General features: G+C 40.2%; 1 long non-coding RNA gene and 1 pseudogene across 1 annotated transcript; both read right to left on the reverse strand.

Annotated features, from left to right (window-relative positions):
• LOC106696389 lies at window positions 1-2,159 on the reverse strand. The gene is made up of 3 exons (XR_001347319.2): window positions 2,146-2,159; window positions 1,797-1,860; window positions 1-241 (listed from the first exon to the last, which is right to left on the reverse strand). It is a non-coding gene; the product is annotated as an uncharacterized LOC106696389 (long non-coding RNA).
• Window positions 1,773-1,872, reverse strand: LOC111825131 (annotated as a pseudogene).
• Window positions 2,160-6,217: the final 4,058 nt, after the last annotated feature.

Consider the following 6,217-nt stretch of genomic DNA (forward strand, 5'->3'; position numbering starts at 1 on the left):
AACCTGAGACCCTTTGGTCTGCAGGTCAACGCTCTACCACCTGAGCCAAACCGACTAGGGCTATATATTCTTTATATATAACTTTGTAACTCAGGGGTTGATTATTTTGAAAGGAACAACACTTATGTGTATATATAATTTCTGTTATACTTGTTAAGAGCTACCTGTCACATTGCCTTATATCAATTCATCCAGTTTGGGTCCTTTAGCAGTTGAAAATATCTTGTTCTAGTTGTGTTGCCTTTTTAAAAAAAAAAAAAAAAACAATCAAAATGGAGTAACAGTACCATATACATCATGAAAGCATTGCCAAAAAATGTTTTTTCTCTTAATGAATTACTTCACTTTGACTTCTATATTTAAAAACAGAAATGTACCATTTTTACAAACTATTTTATCTGAGCCATAAGGTTAAGGAATGTATAACAGTGCAATCTGATTCTGATTGCTTTATTGTCATTCAAATCTTTAAGGAGGTTTTAGTTGAAACTAAAACACATTTTAATCACATTCAATATTCCTTACACTTCAGGATACTTTAAGTTTTTCTGCTAATAACTGTTGAAGAGCTTTGTTTTTCAATAAACTAAAAACACCTCAACCATATGAGTTTCTACAAGACATTGTCACTATTTTGATGGCACTCTTTTTCTTGTCCAAGACGAAGGTGTCCCTGAAAAATAAGTTTAGACCATGGACTGGGAAATATGAATCAGCCACTTTCATATTACTTGCATTGTCAGCCAAGTAAATACTTTCTCACTTTCATCTATGCATATCTTACTACTGATGCACTCGATTGTGTGCCTACTCTGTCCTGTTTTAGTAATGACAAAGTACAGCTGACCCAAGGTATTATCTCATGAGGTTGAGTACTTGAGTTCTTGCTGCACATTTCTTCATCAGTAAGCATTGCCAGAAATTTTTTCCCCTTGGTTTTATATAGTCAGTTTGAACCTGGGGGCTTCTAAATAAAAATAGGCTGTATAATTTAAAATCTTGCTGCCAGTGAGAGGACCAGTTATATTTTCAGTAACCATGCTATTTTAATAGAATGTACTAAAAATTGAAATTGTTACTGTGAATTGGTTATTTTTTGTTTCTTTTGGGGGAGTGATAAAAGAGCCTGCATCAGCCCTAGCTGGCTTGGCTCAGTGGATAGAGCGTCAGCCTGCGGACTGAAGGGTCCCAGGTTTGATTCCAGCCAAGGGCACATGCCTGGACTGCGGGCTCAATCCCCAATAAGGGGCGTGCAGGAGACAGCCAATCAATGATTCTGTCATCATTGATGTTTTTCTCTCTCCCCTCTCCCTTCCTCTCTGAAATCAATAAAGAGATATAAAATAAATAAAAAGAGCCTGCATCATAGGGTAGTTTTTAGGGTCAAATGAATTCATTTCACATAAAATGTTTAGAATGGTGCCTAGTACAGAGTAAAGCATTTGATAAATGTGATCTATCATTGCTTACCTTTTTCGTATACTATACCCATTGGACAGTCCTTTATGATAATGCGGACAGTCCTTTATGGTAATCCAGTAGCAGATGGAGAACTAAGAATGCTGCACAGAGCTATTTGCCCTTTTTCCCACCTCTCATCTTTTAAAAAATGTATTCATAATTTATCTTAAGGAAGTATATTGCAAATACTATATGAAGAAGGCTCCAATACATGCTTGTTCAGTAACATTATGAATTTGCATATTTTATAGTATTGTATATCATACATAACTTGAAATATGAGACACTGTGCATTATAGGTTTGTTTGTTTTTTAATATGGAACTCTTCACGCACCTGTGTATCATCCTTGTGCAGGAACCACGCTAATCTCTATATTGTTCCAACTTCAGTCTATGTGCTGCAGAAGCAAGCAACATTATGGTTTAGTCATTTTCCTGAAGGGGATTTAAAAAGAAAAATATACTTTGGGTATTGGTTTATATATTCAGGGGATGGCAAAAGTAGGTTTATCATTATTATTTCATATCATTTATCTTTTAGGTGATGATGGCTGGTAATTTAACGAACAAAAGTGGGTACTTACACAATACCTAATTTTGCCCACCCCTGTATATTAATAAGTTTGATGTAACTAACAGGTACCCAAAAGAGACTGTAACCAAACGGGACTTATTTAACTCACACAAAAAGGAAGTCAGTGTAGTCAACCTAGGCTTGTATTTTCATTCCATCATTCTTAGCATGTAAGCCTATCTTGATGCCTGTTGCCACAAGATGCAAGATCGCTGCTCCACCTCCATCCTCTTGTCCAGGTGTCAGGCAGAAAGAAGAGAGGATGATTAAAAGGCAAAAAGGAAACGGAATAATGCTTACATCAAGAAAGTAGGAGTTTTCCCAGAAACCCTCAACTTCATTGGTCAGAACTGCCATTTGATGCCTTCCCAGGCAAAAATCAGACTTGTTAGTAAATAAGGGGAAATGTGTGCATAGTCTATTACAGTGGCCACCATAGCTTGCATGTGAAAACTGCACAATCTCAATTTCTATAGCTCTTCCCGTCTTACTCCATTTGTGCTGTTATTACAGAATGCCATATACTGTGTGGCTTATAAACAACAAATTAATTTTTCACGGTATTGAGACTATGAAGGCCAAGATCAAGAAGCTGGTAAGAGAGAGGAACCAAGATGGCGGCATAGGTAAACACCAGAGATTGCTGCCGCAAACAACCACTTCAAAAATACAACTAAAAGCGGAACGGACATCACCCAGAACCACAGGAAAGCTGGCTGCAGAGAGATTCTTCAACTAGAAGGAGAGAGAACAGCATACTGAGGCTCAGAGGAGGCACAGTGTGGAAAATACAAAGGTGCGGAGGTGCGCGCGCAGAGCGGGCTGGTGGCTGAGGGCGCGGTTGTCGTTTTCAATCAGGAGGGAGTCTCAGACTCTGAGCTCCAGATCCAGGCGAGTCTCTAGGGACTCAGACTCAAACAGGAGAAGCGGGATTGTCTGGCATCAGTCGGAACGTGAGGGCAGCTTTCTCTCCGAGGTTTGCAGCGGTTGCTGGGGTTCTGAGAAGCAGAGCCTCTGGGAACGAGACTGAGAGCAGCCATAACTGCTCCCTCCACCCGCCCTGTTGATCCCCTGCGACCCGCCCCGCCCAAGCCCTGCGCAGAGCCATTTGCCGGATAGCCTCAGGCAAAGGCTAGATTAGCACCTCTCCAGAGGACAGAAGTTTTCCCACGGCAAACACAGCTGATTCTCACAGCCAGTCGGCCTGGTGGTCAAATCCCTCTAGTATTAACTACAACAATCAAGGCTTAACTAGAACAAGACTGCGCACAAAGACCACTAGGGGGTGCACCAAGAAAGCATAAAAAATGCGGAGACAAAAAAACATGACAGAAATGGAGGATACAGAGCTAAAAAATGCAATTTTGAGGGCTTTCAATAATGTGCTAGAAGCTGCCGATAAACTTGATGAGAGCCTCAAGAAAACTAATGAGACCCTCGATGTTGTGATAAAGAACCAACTAGAAATTAAGCATTCACTGACTGAAATAAAGAATATTATACAGACACCCAACAGCAGACCAGAGGAGCGCAAGAATCAAGTCAAAGATTTGAAATGCGAAGAAGCAAAAAACACCCAACTGGAAAAGCAAAATGAAAAAAGAATCCGAAAATACGAAGATAGTGTAAGGAGCCTCTGGGACAGCTTCAAGCACACTAATATCAGAATTATAGGGGTGCCAGAAGATGAGAGAGAGCAAGATATTGAAAACCTATTTGAAGAAATAATGACAGAAAACTTCCCCCACCTGGTGAAAGAAATGGACTTACAGGTCCAAGAAGCACAGAGAACCCCAAACAAAAGGAATCCAAAGAGGACCACACCAAGACACATCATAATTAAAATGCCAAGAGCAAAAGACAAAGAGAGACTCTTAAAAGCAGCAAGAGAAAGAAAGTCAATTACCTACAAGGGAGTACCCATACTACTGTCAGCTGATTTCTCAACAGAAACTTTGCAGGCCAGAAGGGAATGGCAAGAAATATTCAAAGTGATGAACGCCAAGAACCTACAACCAAGATTACTTTATCCAGCAAAGCTATCATTCAGAATTGAAGGTCAGATAAAGAGCTTCACAGATAAGGAAAAGCTAAAGGAGTTCATCACCACTAAACCAGTATTATATGAAATGCTGAAAGGTATCCTTTAAGAAAAGGAAGAAGAAGAAAAAGGTAAAGATACAAATTATGAACAACAAACATGCATCTATCAACAAGTGAATCTAAGAATCAAGTGAATAAATAATCTGATGTACAGAATGAACTGGTGATTATAATGAATCAGGGACATAGAAAGGGAAGGGACTGACTATTCTTGGGGGGGAAAGGGGAGTGGGAGATGCGGGAAGAGACTGGACAAAAATCGGGCACCTATGGATGAGGACAGTGGGTGGGGAGTGAGGGCGGAGGGTGGGGCGAGAACTGGGAGGAGGGGAGTTATGGGGGGGGGAAAGAGGAACAAATGTAATCTGAACAATAAAGATTTAATTAAAAATTTAAAAAAAAGAAGCTGGTAAGATTTGGTGTTTGGTGAGGGCTGGCTTCCTGGCTGTAGGCTGCTGTGTTCTTCTCACATGGTGGAAGGGCAAAGGAGCTCTCTAAGGCACCCTCTTGACATAATCATCTCCCAAAGGCCCCCCTCTTCATACTATCACATAGGGGGGTAGGTCTCAATATAGGAATATTGGGGGAGATAAAAACATCTATGGTATCCCCTAATATTTCTACAGGGCTTTCACATCTGTTGTCTCCTTCGATACTGCATCACTGATGGATTAATGTGCTCCTTTTTAGAAGGGAGGAAAAGGGCCAGGGAGGTTAAGTAATTTGCTCAACATTACCCAGCTAGAATTTCAGCCTTTTTCATTACTCAGCTCTTCTGAGTTAACTGGAAACAACTTTCAGTTTTCTAGGCCTGTAGCTGATTTTGAAGGAATGTTTACATAGCTTATGAAAACAAATGCAATTTAAATATAGCTGCAGTGTTGCACATTTAGTAATCCATCAGTGGGAAGAGCCTGCTATAAATACTTGCTGTAGTGATTTAGCTTAATGGGGGAGGCAGCCACCTAGAGCAAGAAAAGAAATGACCCACTTCACCAGAGCAAATGACCTTTCATGGCTTTTCCCAGCCCAAGTTCCCTCTAGAGGACACTGCTGCCACTAATAGTCTGAAAAATCCGGGAGAAGGTGAAAAGTGAAAAAGAAACCCAATTATTGCCACTACCTTGCTATATTCAGGTTTGAACCACCATTCTGTAAGAATTTAGATAAAACAATTTGTTTTGAAATATCTGACCCCTAGCTCTTTTTAAAAAATATATTTTATTGATTTTTTTACAGAGAGGAAGAGAGAGGGATAGAGAGTTAGAAACATCGATGAGAGACACATTGATCAGCTGCTTCCTGCACACCTCCTACTGGGGATGTGCCCACAACCAAGGTACATGCCCTTGACCGGAATCGAACCTGGGACCTTTCAGTCCGCAGGCTGACGCTCTATCCACTGAGCCAAACCGGTTAGGGCTGACCCCTAGCTCTTGAGTCAGACTTGGTGTCAGCAAAGCCACATTCTTATAGAGAGAAAACAAGGTTAGGTATCTTCCTGACTTCCAAGTGCTGCAGAAGGCCCATGTCCCTGTAATCATTTTTATTCTATAAAATTTTCTTCAAGTATACAAGTAATACAAGAATACATTCTCATTTTTTTTAAATTTCAGTAATTCAGATAAAAAGTATTCTCAATCCAAGTCCCTTTCCCAAAAGAAAACTTACCTTTTTCTATTACATCTAGATATTGTTATAAACACCAAGCAGTTCTTGAAAGGTGTATGAAAATAAATGATAATTAAAGCAAGCCACACTGTAGTCAGGTTCACTATTGTTTTTGTCTTCTTTATAGTTAACGCACACCCTTATTGCCTGCACCTGGGGCACAAGGCTCCTAGCACCCAACCCTTGGTATTCCATTGTATCTAGCTCCACTCTATTTATAATCGAGTATGTCCAAAATTGAATTTATTTTCCACCATAAATCAGCTAATGTATTTTCTAGCTGTCAGGATGTTGCATTATATTATTTGTCACTTTCCCCACAATTAGACTGAGGTCTTGCAAGAGAAAGACTACTGGTATGTCTGCATTCCAAAACGTGATAAACCGCGCCAGTGTGCCTCGGTTGG

Source organism: Myotis lucifugus, unplaced genomic scaffold (genome assembly GCF_000147115.1).
Source record: "Myotis lucifugus unplaced genomic scaffold, Myoluc2.0 scaffold_14, whole genome shotgun sequence".
Lineage (NCBI taxonomy): Eukaryota > Metazoa > Chordata > Mammalia > Chiroptera > Vespertilionidae > Myotis > Myotis lucifugus.